At 40.6% G+C, this 16,745-nt stretch overlaps 1 long non-coding RNA gene across 1 annotated transcript in view; it reads left to right on the top strand.

Moving 5' to 3' along the window:
* Positions 1-16,150: 16,150 nt before the first annotated feature.
* LOC122540676 overlaps positions 16,151-16,745 on the top strand; it is a 9,274-nt gene continuing 8,679 nt past the window's right edge. Inside the window, exon 1 of the long non-coding RNA XR_006309377.1 lies at positions 16,151-16,435. This is a non-coding gene — a long non-coding RNA (uncharacterized LOC122540676). The remainder of the gene's footprint in view (positions 16,436-16,745) is intronic.

The following is a 16,745-nucleotide window of genomic DNA, read 5'->3' as shown; positions in this document are numbered from 1 at the left end:
ATCCCTCTGCTCCCCACCTACTCATACATTTGTTCAGACTCACCTTAAATGAATCTACCATGCCTGTTCTACGATACTGTCTAAACCTATTGCCTAATTCCTAAGTATCTGTATCCCTCTGCTCCCCACCTACTCATACATTTGTTCAGACTCACCTTAAATGAATCTACCATGCCTGTTCTACGACATCTGCTGCCAACGCTTTCCAGGCACCTACCACCCTCTGCGTAAAGTACTTGCTGCGTATATTCCTCTTAAACCTTTCACCTCTCACCTTGAGCATATGATCTCTCGTTATTGAATCCCTTACCCTGGGAAAAAGCTTATCTCTATCTACCCCATCTATACCCTTCATGATTTTGCAAACCTCAATCAGGTCCCCCCTCAATCTCCTTTTTTCTAATGAAAACAATCCCAACCTACTCAACCTCTCTTCATAGCTAGCACCTTCCATACCAGGCAACATCCTCGTAAACCTTCTCTGCACCCTCTCCAAAGCATCCACACCCTTTTGGTAATGTGGTGACCAGAACTGTACACAGTATTTTAAATGTGGCCGAACCAAAGTCTTGTACAATTTTAACATGACTCAATACCCCGCCCAATGAAGGCAAGCATACCATATGCCTTCTTGACCACTCTATCCACCTGTGCAGCCACCTTCATGATACAATGGACCTGAACTCTCAGATCTCTCTGCTCATCAACTTTTCCCAAGGCTTTTCCATTTACAGTATACTTCGCTCTAGCATTAGACTTCCCAAAATGTATCACCTCACATTGAACTGCATCTGCCACTTCTCTGCCCAACTCACCAATCTATCTATGTTCTCCTGTATTCTCTGACAGTCCCCTATGCTTTCTGTTACTCCACCAATCTTCGTGTCATCTGCAAACTTACTGATCAGACCAACAGTGCCCTCTTCCAGATCATTTATGTATCTCACAAACAACAGTGGCCCCAACACTGACCCCTGTGGATCACCACAGGTCACCTTTCTTCATTTCGAGAAATCCCCTTCAACTACTACTCCCTGTTTCCTGTTGCTCAACCAGTTCTTTATCCATCTAGCTAGAACACCCTGCACACCATGTGACCTCACTTTCTGCATTAGTTTATCACGGGGAACCTTATCAAATGCCTTACTAAAGTCCATGTATATGACATCTACAGCCCTTGCTTCATCTATCAACTTGGTCACTTCCTCAAAGAACTCTATTAAATTAGTAAAGCACGATCTACCCCGCACAAAACCATGTTGCATATCACTGATAAGCCCATTGTTTTCCAAATATAAATAGATTTTATCCCTCAGTACCTTCTCCAACAACTTTCCCACTACTGACGTCAGGCTCACTAGTCTGTAGTTACCTGGAATATCCCTACTACCCTTCTTGTACAGGGGGACAACAAGTCCTCTGGCATCTCACCTGTATTTAAGGATACTACAAAGATATCTGTCAGGTCTCCAGATATTTCCTCTGTCACCTCCCTCTGCAACCTGGGATCGATCCCATCCAGTCCTGGGGATTCGTCCAACTTAATATCCTTTAGCCTACCCAACACATGTTCCTTTTTTATGTCAACGTGATCCAGAGTAAACAAACTTCTATCTCTAATCTCAACATTCATCACCTCCCATTCCTCAGTGAACACTGATGCAAAATAATCATTGAGAATCTCACCCATTTTCTCAGGTTCGACATACAACCTTCCTTCCTTATCCTTTAGTGGACCAATCCTTTCTCTCGTTACCCTCTTGCTTCTTATATAAGAATAAAATGCTTTTGGATTCTCCCTAATTCTGCTCGCCAAATCTATTTCATGACCCCTTTTAGCCCGCTTGATTAATTGTTTAACAATGGTCCTACTCTCCCAATATACCTCCAAGACCTGTTCAGTTCTTAGCTGCCTGGACCTTATGTATGCTTCCCTTTTCTTCTTGGCCAGTCACACGATTTCTCCTGTCATCCACAGTTCACGAATCTTGTCTTTCCTATAACTTGTTTTCAAAAGTACATGCCTATCCTGCAGTATCTTCAACCCATTTTTGAAAACCTCCCACATATCAAATGTGGACTTCCCTTCAAATAGCTGTGTCCAAACCACATTTCCTAGCTTCTGCCTAATTTGGATATAATTGGCCTTGGCCCAGTTTAGTACTCATCCCTTAGGACCACTTCCATCTTTGTCTAGGAGTATTCTAAAACTTACAGAATTGTAGTCACTATTCCCAAAGAAATCCCCCACTGCAACTTCTACTACCTGGCCTGGCTCATTCCCTAAAACCAGGTCCAATATGGCCACTTCCCTAGTCAAACTATTGACATACTGCTGTGGAAAACTTTTGTAGACACTCCTTACAAATTCTACCCCATCCAGACCTCTGATGCTAAGTGTATCCCAGTCAATGTTGGGAAAATTAAAATCTCCCATGATCACCACCCTGTTGCCTCTACATCTTTCCATAATCTGTTTACCTATTTGTTCTTCTACCTCTCACTCACTCTTGGGAGGCCTGTAATACAGCCCCACCAATGTAACTGCACCTTTCTTATTTCTCAACTCCACCCATAATGCCTCAGTGCTCAAGCCATCCATAGTGTCCTCCTATAGCACAGCCGTGATATCGACCTTGACCAGCAATGCAACTCCTCCCCTCCTTTTACTTCCCTCCCTGTCCTTTCTGAAACATCTATATCCTGGAACATTTAATTACCAATCATGCTTTTCCTTCAACCAAGTCTCTGTGATTGCAATAACATTCTTCCAACATTCTTTTATTTTGTAATAATCTTTTTCCATTCAGTGCAATAAAACAAAACTAAAATGCAATTCCGTAATGAGGCAACAGAGAGATTTTCAACAACCACCCATTCATTGCTGCTTTCCTTATCAATTGCATGTAATGTACACATTCAATTTCACATCCTTGCAATTCAGGTACTTATCGTTTATAATGTAATCTCTTCCTAAAAGAAAGAAAAGTAATTGTTTTGGTTAGATTCTGGGAATGTACTCAGCCAGTAAGCATTATGACAATCATCGAATGGGAAATAGTGAAGGAAATACACTTGAACCCACATTTATTACTGCCAACTACTCCAAAATCATCTTTATTAACAGCTAACTGCTTGTAGAGGCAGTCTGACTCCAGAGTTAGTACAATAATAACATGAGGGAGATAATGTCACTCCGACAGAATTGTAAATGGCTCTACCTCACACATGAAGCTAAAGAGTCCGAAGAAGCAATTTCATTCTAATTCAAGGAAATCAGGGTCATTTGAGGGAAAAAAGATAACAAAAAAAACAGATAAAGACAAGATTACAGCAGCAGAATAAGATTAATTGCCAATATAATTTGAGTTACTTTTCTATACTTGTAATGATAAGTAATTCTTGTCCGTTTTCAGAATCATAGAATTTCTAAAGTGGAGAAAGAGGCCATCAGTTCTACATTGACCCTCCAAAGAGCTTCCACCCAGATCCAGACCCCTCCCCTATCCCTGTAACCCTGAATTTACTATGTCTAATCCACCTAGCCTCTATGTCCCTGAACACTATGGGACAATTCAGCATGGCCAATCCAAGTAACCTGCACAACTTTAGACTGTGGATGGAAACTGCAGCATCCTGCAGAAGCCCACACAGGCACAAGGAGAATGTGTAAACTCCACATAGACACTCAGCCAAGACTGGAATCACACCACAGTCCCTGGCATTGTGAGGCAGCAGTGCTAACCACTGTGCTACCAAGCCATTCTTCAATACCTGTTGGTGGAAATACCAGTGTTAGACTGGGGTGGACAAAGTCAGAAGTCACACGACACCATGTTATAGTCCAGCAGATTTATTTGAAATCACAAGCTTTTGGAGCACTGTTCCTTCGTCAGGTGACACTGTGATAACAATGTCTGGTGTGTGTCATAGGGATCTAGGATATGGAGGAGTTCAGGCCCTAAAATTATTGAAGTCTATATTAAGTCTACCTGGGGACCCTGCAGACCCCTACCACACACATCAGGCCTTGTTATCAGATCGTCTGCCATTAAATACTACCCAATTGTTAGCCATTATCAGTCTCCTTTAACAGATATTCACACTACAGCCAAATTGTAATCAACTCCTTTATCTGTCCAAGAACTCTTCTCTCTCTATCCCTACGTATCACTTACTTCTTATCCCCTCCCCTTCCCTTTCTTCTGCATACTAACCAACATTTTCCTGGCTACCGTCAATTCTGAGGAATGGTCACCATACCCGAAATGTTAACTCTGGTTTCTCTTCATGGATGCTGCCAGACCTGCTGAGCTTTTTCAGCAACTTCTGTTTCTATTTCATTCATTCAACTAGCCTGCTTTATAAAGGAGATGAAAGTGAAGCCTGCAGATGCTAGAGTCCAGAGTCAAGATTAGAGTGGTGCTGGAAAAGCACAGCAGGCCAAGCAACATCCGAGGAGCAGGAAAATCGATGTTTTGGGCAAAAACCGTTCATCAGGAATGAGCTCATTCCTGATGAAGGGTTTTTACCCGAAATGTCAATTTTCCTGCTCCTCGGATGCTGCCTGGCCTGCTGTGGTTTTTCAGCATCACTCTAATCTAGACTGCTTTATAAAGGATCCTTATTCAGCAGAACTGAAATTTAATTTAAGCCATCAAGTGCAGATCTCAAAAATAGCAATATGCAAGATGAGAGCTCACATTTCTATTTACTGCAAAGCAGTTGTATCTAAAGTAAATTCCACTCCCCTTTGCCACATTTATGCAAATTTATCATCATTTTCATGAAAACACTTGTTTTATTTTGCACTTCTAATTGCATATCTCCTCGAGGTACAGAAGGGGGACAAGTTTTCACTTTGGATGCAGTCCACAAAATGGGAAGAGGAAACCATGCTTGAATAGTTAAAAATCACACAACATCAGGTTATAGTTCAACAGGTTTAATTGGAAGCACTAGCTTTCGGAGCGCTGCTCCTTCATCATGTGGTTGTGATGAAGGAGCAGCACTCCGAAAGCTAGTGCTTCCAATTAAACCTGTTGGACTATAACCTGGTGTTGTGTGATTTTTAACTTTGTACACCCCAGTCCAACACCGGCAGCTCCAAATCAAGCTTGAATAGCACATTTTGTGGATCTTCTTTCATTGTTTGTTCATCGCCAAATGAAAAATCTACATGAATCTACACAATAAGGTATTGTTTTAAATAATTGTTCAAAAAAAACTTCAAGAACATTCCTTGATGATTTGAAGAGTAGAAATATGGTGCAGTTGGACTAAGATAGGGAAAAGTTAACTTATAATTTAAATAAAAAGTATTTTCACCCTAGAGTCAATCAATAATTTGATTTAGAATTATTGAAACTGAAAATTTTAAAATAAACAGCATGATTTTTCACTAAATTGTGTGACTATAGTTAATTTCTCAGTAAACTAATGTTTTGTCTATGTTTGCATCTTTAAAATTATCTACTGTGGGTCAATTGAAGTTTAGAAACAAAGATTTTTAAGTTACACAGCTTGTGAATACAGATTCAGTGATACTATCAGAACTGCCTTCATGATTATTGAGCATTCAGGGGTTTCGTCAACTTTCCTTCTCTTAATTCCCCTTCTGAGCTCAGGATTTGGCAAATGTGAGAGGAGATAGTAGTTTGAGTAAGTGCTGTCTCCCGTGTTCCTAGATTACGTTTCCGACAATGCAGCAGTGACTATACATTGACATTTCTTCATTCAGATATCTTATGATTTCACAAAGTGCTCAAAATGAAAAGCATTCTCTCTATTATTGACATCTTTCCACTCTCTGAGTCACACAGATAGTACTCGAGATATTGTCAAGCAGTTTATGCATTCAGAATCAGGAGGTCATATTTGGTGTATCTCACAACCTTAATGGAAGGAACAAGTGGAGAAGACAGCTGAGTAACAGGAAGCAACTGCATGTAGGCCAAAGCCCAGGTTATATTTTGCCACTGCAGCGACCAATGATTTTCATCTTCTATCGCAGTTCCTGATTCAAAGAAAGTGGTTAATTAATAGAAATAGCATCATATAATCATTTGAGAGCTTTATGAGTGCTTGTTGAACCACAACCAGAAAGATAAGATTTAAATATCTACTATTTGATTATAGAGCCGGGAGAGTAAGAGTATTCCTGCTGATAATCCATAGAAAGAAAATAGACCACTGCCAGTCATTGCTCCTTCCAGTCCTCTTCCTTTCCTTCATGTATGATGTGTGCTGCTATAGAGCTCTTCATGTAACAGCCACATTACAGACAGCAGAACATCTCATCGATCAGTTGCACATGGTCTAAACATTTAACTGTATGCCAAGTCATGAAATAACGCAGGAAACATACATCAATCACAAGATACATCACCCTGACTGGTCAAGACATCAGTTTGCAGTCACAATGCCCAAATCTTCGATCTTTTATAAATTGAAGTAAAATAACTAGTTCTTGAATGAGGCACCCACTGTAAGATTGATATGCACCCAAGAAATCTGGGGAAATATATTTATACTAAGTGTAATACCGAGAGAATGTTGCATTGTCGGAGATGCCATCTTTCTGATGAGGCATTGAGCTGAAGCCCAGTCTGCCCTGTCAGATAGACATTAAAAAGGCACAGTGTTGTTTCAAAGAAGACGAGGTTTCTCCCAATGTAAATAATCGTCTGCCAATCAACACCAGCACAAACAGTTTATCTATTATAATGCCATTGATACAAACCTGCTGTGTACAAACTGGTTGATATTAGAATAGTGACTACCCTTCAAAAGTACTTTATTAGATGGAGAGTGCTTTGGAAGGTGGTGAAAGTCCCTTTGAAAAGATAAGTTTCATATAAACTTTTTTCAAATGAGTGCTTGTTGAACCACAATCAGAAAGATAAGATTTAAATATCTATTACTTGATTATAGAGTCAGGGCAGTAAGAATATTCCTGCTGATAACCCATAGAAAGGAAATAGACCACTGCCAGTCATTGCTCCTTCCAGTCCCCTTCCTTTCCTTGATCTCTGCCATTTCCACTGACCCCACTAACCCAAACCAACCTCCAATTTTGCTGTTTTATGACCCAATTGTCTTTCTTCCTGACCTAGTTGTCTTGAGACTGCTGCTGGTCTTGTACCATCCTGATCTTTAATCTTACTTTGGCTGTGAATGGCGCATTATTGTTCCCAATGCACCGCTTCAATAGTAATCAGGTCTGATGACAAATGTCCTCTGATCCCATGCAATAAAATTCATGCTCCACAATCTGTCCCTGTGCCCAAATATGGATAATGCCTTCAAGACCTTGGTCTTCCTATTATTAAACAACTTTCAACCATTTAATTCTTGTGTGTTACCTTTCCCTTCTGTGTCAATACATCAATGGCCAACTAATCAGTCTGCCCACCTCCAAATAATGGTAACATGGAGGAACTTTGCTGAAATAAAGCATTATAACTTTAATCAGAATGTTCACTTGTATGATTTCATTTTTGATGACTTTATAAACTAGTAATTTTTCTAGATAAGCAGAAGATTGGAAGAGCACAGCAAGCCAGGCAGCATCAGGAGGTGGAGAAGTCAAAATTTCGGTATAACCCTTCTTCAAGAGGGTTATACCCAAAATGTTGACGAACTCCCACCTCCTGCTGCTGCCTGGCTTGCTGTGTTTTTCCAGCCTCCTGCTTGTCTACTTTGGATTCCAGCATCTTTTTGTCTTTAATTCCTATTTGTTTGGAATCGACTTATTGTTAAGCCAATTTTTGTGATGAACTTGCATTTCAGAGAGACTTACTGCCTGCTAAAAGTGCAACGTCTTCTCTTGCTGCATCTTCAGTTTGGGGAAAGTGGTAAAAACATTTCTAGCTGACGTGACAGTGACTGTGACTTTCCACGTCAAAATTAGTAGGATAGATGCAGAGAGGTTGATTCTTCTGGCCACAGAGCCCTGAGTTTGTGGTGTTAGCCATAAGATAATGGACCATGAAGGATGAGATGATGAGAAAAGTCTTCAAACAGAATGCTATGGGTCGTTGAAATTCTCTATCTCAGAGAGCTGTGGGTGGTCAGCCATTTTCTATTCAAGACAGAGATCAATAGATTTTTGTGGAGTCAGGGAAGTAAAGGATATGGAGTTCTGATGGAAATGTGGATTTGATGGTAGCAATGCACCATGATTTTATTAAATGGTGGAGGAAGGGATTGCATGACCTATTACTGCTCTTAGACCTTATGATCTCAGTAAACAAAAAAAAAAATGATTGATTGTGCATTTGTCCTGTGCTGTGATTTGGAAGGACTGGATAGGTAAAATCTGGTCATGTTTACAACCACAAACTGAGCCTTCTGTCTGGTGGAAGGTCACAGGAACGTAGAATGTAGCATGACCTGGTGACTGTCTCTCACTTAAAAAATTAAGTGATGAAGACAAATTTGAAATGTCGAGATAGTTATGTCTAGATCTGAATATCTGTCTTCTGGGGAAAGAATAGACAAATTTCCGATAGAAGAAGGAGCATTTACTTTTCCTTACATGAAGTTCTTCTTATCACAGCAAATCTAGAGGCATCATAGGAATATGGGAAAGAGACAACATAAAAAATTAAGGGCTTGTACTTGCACCTGGCACCATGTTTCCATAAATAGCAAGTTACCCATCAGTGAATTGCTTGAGCAATTTATTTCCTGCAATAAAAATAGCAGCTGCTTGCAAGATTTGTGCACACAAGGACTGAGGAGATACAATCCTGCACTGCAGAAAATTCATAAATGAACAGCGTCAGGAAGCAAAACCATTAGGATAATGTACATACAATTCTCAATTCAATGTAAATACTAGCAATAGTACTAAATAATGAATTGTAACTTTAAGCTCAAAATCTTTAAAAGCTTCCAGTAGTACCCACTTTAATTGGCCAAAGCAGTGCCAATGGAATGAATAACTCAGTGGGATAAACCTTGGCTTGGAATGATAGTGTAAAATAGGAGACAGCAAACCAATAGTATATTTCACATCTCTCCTGGCTTGCAGTCAATAGAATTAAAATTTGAGGGAGATGTAATGTGGGCAAGCTATTTGTTATCACTTGTGGTACACTAGCACAAAATGTTCAAATTGTGTGTACTTGATTCATTTGAGTTTTGAGAAGTTCAAAATGGGGAATATTTTACTTCAAGCAAATCCCTTTTTTGAACTGATCATAATTGGTGTGTAATTAGTATTTGAAGGAAATGTGCAAGGCAATTGTTTTACACAGAAGGTGGTAGGTGCCTGGAACATGCTACTAGGGGAGGTGTTAGATATGATAGTAATGTTTAAGAGGCATTTAGAAGAGCATGAACAGGCTGGGAACAGAGTGATGTGGACCATGTACACGCAGATGGGATTAGTTTTGAATGGCATGGGGTGGCACAAAAGCTCAGTGGTTAGCACTACTGCCTCACAGACCAGGGACTCAGGCTTGATTCCACCCCCAGGACTGTCTGTGTGGAGTTTGCATGTTCTCCCCATGTCTGCGCTGGTTTTCTCCAGATGCTCCAGTTCCCTCCCAAAGTCAAAACATGTGCAGGTTAGGTAGATTGGCTGTGGGAAATGCAGGGTTATGGGGTGGGACTGGATTGGTGTGGACATGATGGAGTGAATACACTGTAGAGATTCTATAGTTAATCATGGTCACACAGACATGGCGGGGCACTGTGCCTATTCTTGTGCTGTATTGGTCTAAGTTTTAATATCCTACAGATCCCATTGATTATCATGCACCGGGAATGTAAATTATTCTTTGTATTTCTTGACTATGGAACTCTTCCTAGAAATCTCAGGTTATCACTTCATTTTTGATTTCTCATTTTAAGTTCAATTATTGATTGATTCTTGCACTTACCGATTTTCCAAAAGCTTGTAATTCTCCATTGATGTAAATGCTCTTTCAGCAAAAGACATAATCACATGTTCAGCACAAAGTGAGACCATCTGGGGATAAATTCACTAACAGCAATGCTACCCAATCACAGTTGTTCCCTTAATCCATTTCTCAACTCTGCTTCCATATATTCCAATTTTTTAAAAAGTTACCTTTTAGATTTTAGCTCACCAGTTAATTATGCTTCGATATTGCACAGTCTAATAAATCCCTGGTGTGTATATAAATATATATATTTTTAAAACTCCATTTTGTTTACTTAGTGGTAATCATGAATTTCTTCTTCCTTATTATCAATTTATCAAATGGTGGAAATGATCTTTTACAGCTTTTTTTTTTATCTCTAAACCTTTCATTATTTTAAAAATCCATTAGATTCTCTTTCATTCTTTTTAGATCAAGTGTTGGTTTAGATATTTTAACTCAGGGGCAGCAATCCTCCAGCCCATAGGTTGAATGCAGCTCATACTAAATGTAAGCCGGTCCACTGGCATTCTGCATGATCCTGGGGTAAATGACTGCTGTGAATATTACAAGCCCATCAACATGGCAGTGTATACAACCCAATATCTGTATTGAACTGAGACTAAAATATGTGCCTATAATGTGTGTGCCTCATGGTTACAGTCACACGGCTACTGCAGAACAGGAAGGCCTCTATATATATATATAGCACATTTTTACATGATTGCATTTCAATCCAAATGACCCCTTTTCACAACAAGCAAGAAAAAAAATCTGCATGCACTATTTATAACTGTTGAAATATGCAAATAATGCATCATACAAACAACAATTCTCAATTCATTAATAACTATTTGCTATTCTAACTAGTCAAATTTTGTTCTTTTTGTTTACGTGCATCACACACACACACATACATACACACACATGCACACACATACATACACACAAACATACACATACACACACACCCTTTAAGGTATTTGTATCTTCTGACAATATACATGTGTGTTGGTCGCCTTTTCCCCCCAACGTCTGTTGGTTGGAATGTGATATGTTCTGGTTCATTTTCAACTTGTTCTTAGCTGATTCTGCTGATTTAAGCTGCTGCGTTTGACACCTCTTTCTTTAGTTGCATTAGTTGTGACTGACAAAGGGACCTTTTTATTCTATGAGTTTAATTCGTGTTCCTCCAATCAGACCCTCTCTGTCTTGTGCTACTTGTTTGTCTATTCATTGGTCAAAGTAGCCTGGGAAACAATGTACGTCTCTTCTGGAACATTTAGGACTATTAATCCATGCTTTTGAATTGCTTCTGATGAGATGGGCAGCTTTATCATTGCAGCTTATACCTTGAATTCCAGATCTTCAGCCTTGCCATAATATTGGGCACTTAAAATAATTTATCATCTTGGAGTGAGCATTATTCCATTATGGAGTCTCAACTTTACCTTGAAGGCTTTCACTTTTAGATTGTCCTCTGATGTAAACCTCACATAAGTCTGAAGGTCAGAATGTTACAGATATTCATTTAATACACTCATTCTCCTGACTACATCATAAAAGTTACAGACCATTTCTCCCCTTTAGATTTGACATTGCCAATCTGTTCTAAGGTGTAGATTGAATTGTCTGGTTCCTCAGCTACTGCCTGTCGAGGAGCCATGCTTTATTTGTCCAAACTGTTGTCTGCCATCTCTGTATCAATTATTTTTCTCTTCTTTATAACCTGGTTTGTCTGCTTCCAAGCTAAACACCTACAAGAAAAATGGTTTAGCTTCTTGCTGTTAAAACATTGCATTTTCCACACCGTACATTCTTCCAAGATTAGATTCTCTGTAGTGTGGAAACAGGCCCTTTGGCCCAACCAGTCCACACCGACCCTCTGGAGAGTAGCCCACCTAGACCCATTTCTCTCTGACTAATACACCTAACACTATGGGCAATTTAGCGTGGCCAATTCACGTAACATGCGCATCTTTGGATTGTGGGAGGAAACCGGAGTACCCGGAGGAAGCCCATGATGACACGGGGAAATTGTGCACACTCCACACAGGCAGTCACCCGAGGCTGGAATTGAACCTGGGACCTTAGTGCTGTGAGGCAGCAGTGCTAACCACTGAGCCACTGTGCCGCCCCTATTTTATTTGATGACTGGCACAATATTTGCAATTGTCCATTGACTTTGACTTGCAGTTGACTCTCCTGTGGATACTTGTTTTCTTCTGCGCTGTTATACTTGAAAGGCAGAGGCTGCTTTCAAATGAGTGCCTCGATCTAGGATGCTTCTCCGAACTGTGGAAAACTTATCAGTTCTCTACTGTGAATGCTATCACTATTGATTTACAAGTTCAGAGCATCTACATATGATTATCAATTTTTTCAAGGACCTTCAGAGCTTACCCTCAAAGTATTTAAAATTTCTGCCATTTGTTTTTCTCTGCTCTTAGGAGAGATTTAGGTTAGAATACATTTTGAAACAGTCTCTTCACAACAGCAACAAAAGTCGAAAATCGAAAGAAAGCAGATGCTGTTAATCAGAAACGAAAACAGAAATTGCTGGAAAAGCTCTGCTCATCCGGCAGCATCTGTGGAGAGAAATCAGAGTTAATGCTTCACATTGAATGACCTTTCCTCAGAATTGATAGTAGCTCAGAAAATGTTGATTTATATGCTGAAGATAAGGTTGAGGGAGAGAGTAAAAAGTAAATGGTAGGTGGGGATACAGCCCAAAGAGAGGGAAGAACAGTTGGACAGATTAAGGATTTGGCTAGGAGGGTGAATAGTTATTAATAGGGACTGTTAGTGGCAAACAATGTGTTGTGTGTAATAGCAAACTATGCGATAACAAGGTCTAGTGTATAGGGATTGGAAAATTGTAAAAGCTCAAGCCCTAAAGTTGTCCAGAAAGCTCTAAGGTCCCCAAGAGGAAAAAGAGCTGTTGTTCTTCCAGATTGTGTTGAGCTTCATTGGAGCACCAGAGCAAGCCTGAGACAGAGATTTTGGCCAGTGATAAAAGTTGACAAAAGTGTATCAGCTTAGAGCTTACTCAACAAATTTGTACCTAGTTCATAATTTTGACGTTGCCCGTGGAAGGAACTTCAGTTTTGTTTTATAGCCCTGTTATTTTAACAGGAATTGATAGGGGAAAATTTCAACCATTTTCTCTTAAAGTGTGGCTTGCTATTTCGCTCTTCATTACTTAGTGACAGTTTCCACAGCTTTGAATACTCACCTCATCTGGTCTTCTGACACCATGTCATGTGTTTAAAATGTTGCAAAAATCCAACTCAATGTCTTTATTGGAGTGAGTTCAAATGGTCTGCCTGTGCCTCAAAGTAGAAGTCACATGATATTAGCAGATCAGGAAGGACATTTCTCATGATTGCATTTCCATTCAGACATCAAAAGCATGCTTAACTTCAAAGTGGAACCAGCAGGGTTGCACACTGGGGCAAAGGGTTTGACAGTGGGGGTGCCATGGGCAAAAAGCAAAGTGAAATCTGAGGAGGGCAGCATGAAAATCTGGAACATATGGCAGGGGAGCAGTTACAGAGTCCTTCAGAAGAGAACAGCCTGACAGCCAACAGCAGAGGTCTCTATTGGAAGGTCTACCACAGAATAATCACAAAAATAGTTCGTGAAAACAAAAGAAGAAAAGTGGACACAGAATATCATGTATATTAATGAGAAATAACAAAACAATGCTATTTCTCAGAGGTGAAATGCAGGCCCATTGTCTGATTTCTGAAGAACAACATCTATAGATTAGATTACTTACAGTGTGGAAACAGGCCCTTTGGCTCAACAAGTCCACACCGATCCACCAAAGAGCAACGCACCCAGACCTATTCCCCTACACCTAACACTGTGGGCAATTTAGCATGGCCAATTCACCTAACCTGCACATTTTTGGACTGTGGGAGGAAACCAGAGCACCTGGAGGAAACCCACGCAGACACAGGGTGAATGTGCAAACTCCACACAAACAGTTGCCCGTGGCAGGAATTGAACCCATGTCTCTGGCAGCATGAGGCAGCAGTGCTAACCACTGTGCCACAGTGCCACCCACAGGGTCGGGGGGAGGGGAAAGCAAAATTAAAATACATACAAAGACTTTCAAGGGCAGGTGCACACAGATTAAATCAGAAAAATCAGATTTGCAGCAAGCAAACCTGGCAGCTCATTGCAAAAATGACTTAGGCCTCAGTCATGAGTGAATGAGTGAAAGAGTGCATCACTATGAAAGCAGCTTCACTGGCTCCAGAGAAGCCTACATTGTTTTAGAACGTGGCTTGTCTTACAGGACCCTGTCAGATCAGATTAATGGTGTGGCTCAGAGCATTGGAAAGTAGCTGAAAGATTCTGCAGCCTATTTCACTTCAACCATCTGGCTATTGATGAGATGATAGTCAGGCCAACAGGTGTCCATTGTGCATGGAATCACGACAGATTTTGGGGTCAGAGAGGATTTACTTCCTTTATTAACAATCCATGATACCACCAAAAGGGAGTATATTTTTGAGAGAGTTATACCGGCAGTGTACAGGCTTCAGCTATCATTTTACGTGGACTTACTATTGTGGGTAATCTACCTGTTGTTGGATGGAATAGAGTCACAGAGTATTACAACCCAGAAAACGGCTCTGCATCCCATCACATGCATGCCACTCTTCAAACACCTATTTCCCAGAATCTATTTTCCCAGTACTTGATCCTTGTGTGTTATGAGTTTTAAGTGCTCATCTAAATGGGCAGCACAGTGGCACAGTGGTCAGCACTGCTGCCTCATAGCGCCAGAGACCCGGGTTCAATTCCCGATTCAGGCGACTGACTGTGTGGAGTTTGCACATTCTCCCTGTGTCTGCGTGGGTTTCCTCCGGGTGCTCCGGTTTCTTCTCACAGTCACAAAAGATGTGCAGGTCAGGTGAATTGGCCATGCTAAATTGCCCGTTGTGTTAGGTAAGAAGGGGTAAATGTAGGGGTATGGGTGGGTTGCGCTTCGGTGGGTCGGTGTGGACTTGTTGGGCCGAAGGCCTGTTTCCACACTGTAAGTAATCTAATCTAAATACTTCTTGAATATTGTAATGGTTTGTGCTCTGTCACCCTTTCAGACAGTGAGTTCCTGACACCCACCGCTGTCTTGGTGAAAAGAAATTCTCCTTAAACCCACCCCTAAATCTCATGTCCCTTATCTTAAAGGTACACCCTCCTGGTAACTGACTCCTTTACTAAGGGATTAGTTACTTTTGTCAATAAAGGAGCGAACCCTCACAACCATGATTTGAATAAGGTGGTTGTGTCACTGTTTCATCAGTCTTATGGCTGAGCGAAAGTTGTATAGAATCCCGACAGTGCAGACAGAGGCTATTTAATCCATCACATCTGCACCATCCCTCCAAAGAGCGTCCCACCCAGACTCTCAAACTTCCCTGTAATTACCATAACAAACCCACCTAGCCTGCATGCTTAGGGGCAATTTAGCTTGGCCAATCCACCTAACCTGCACACCTTTAGACTGTGGGAGGAAACCAGAACAAACCCATGTAGACACAGGGGGAACAATGTGCAAACTTCACACAGACAGTCACCTGAGGCTGGAATCAAACCCAGGTCCCTGGTACTGTGAGGCAGCAGCGCTAACCGCTGAGCCACCATGCCACCCAAGCATTAGCCACCCAAGTGCAATAGTTTTATTAAATGTCGAGCTGCAAACAGCTGCCAGTTTAAAAAGTTACTGAAAGACCTTGAATCAGAGTGCAGTGCTTTTGTTTATTATTACACAGTGAGACGGCTCAGTGGGAAAGGATACTGATGCAATTACATAAACTGAGAAACAAAGTGAAAATTTTCATGGAGAGGAAGGGACAACCCGAAACTGAGCTGAGTGAGCAAAATTGGCTGTGTGACTTGGCATTCATTGTCGACATTAGGCTGCACTCACCTGAGAACAGAGTCTGACTGAACATTTCTCAACTTTTATTCTCCATCTTTGAAATTTGAAATCATTTGAAGCCAAATTAAAACAGCGGCAAATACAGCTGGAAATAAAAGACAGCACAGTGCATTCTCCTTCAGTGACATAAACCTGGACCGAAGGAGTCCACCAGGGAGATAAACATTTCCTTCAGCAATGTTGTGTGTGATTTTAAGACTTAAAAGAAATTAAATTGAATATTTTGCCAGACTATCCAATATTGAAATTATTGATCTAACTGAAAACCTTCAAATTCAAAGTCATAGAGCTCCTAAAGCAACAATGAACTGAAGGCCAAACACAGCAAGCATCCTCTGCTGGAATTCTACAGACTTCATGTAGGTGCTGCTTGAGGAGACACACAGAGAATTGTATCGCAGTGGACCTATATCCGGCAGTGAGCTGTTTCTTTTCAAAACATTTTTCTGGCAAAGAACTGCCTGCAATCCATTTTACCAGATGAGAATTTGGAACAACAGTTGCAAGTAGCAACAACCTCATTGCCAGCAGGCTTAGGAAGCCTCATGAAGGAAAATCGACCTCAACCATCACACTAAAACAGCAGGTGAGTTGATCACACCAGCTTTCTTTCGATAAAAACTAAAATAAGCTGTCATGATTTGGAGATGCCGGTGTTGGACTGGGGTGTACAAAGTTAAAAATCACACAACTCCAGATTATAGTCCAACAGATTTAATTGGAAGCAGACTAGCTTTCGGAACATCGCTCCTTCATCAGGTGGTAGTGGAGGGCTCAATCCTAACACACAGAATTTATAGCAAAAATTTACAGTGTGATGTAACTGAAATTATACATTGAAAAATTGATTGTCTGTTAAGCCTTTCATCTGTTAGAATACAGTGATAATTTCAATT

The sequence above is a fragment of the Chiloscyllium plagiosum genome, chromosome 35 (assembly GCF_004010195.1).
Source record: "Chiloscyllium plagiosum isolate BGI_BamShark_2017 chromosome 35, ASM401019v2, whole genome shotgun sequence".
NCBI lineage: Eukaryota > Metazoa > Chordata > Chondrichthyes > Orectolobiformes > Hemiscylliidae > Chiloscyllium > Chiloscyllium plagiosum.
This window is presented reverse-complemented; position numbering and strand designations above follow the sequence as displayed.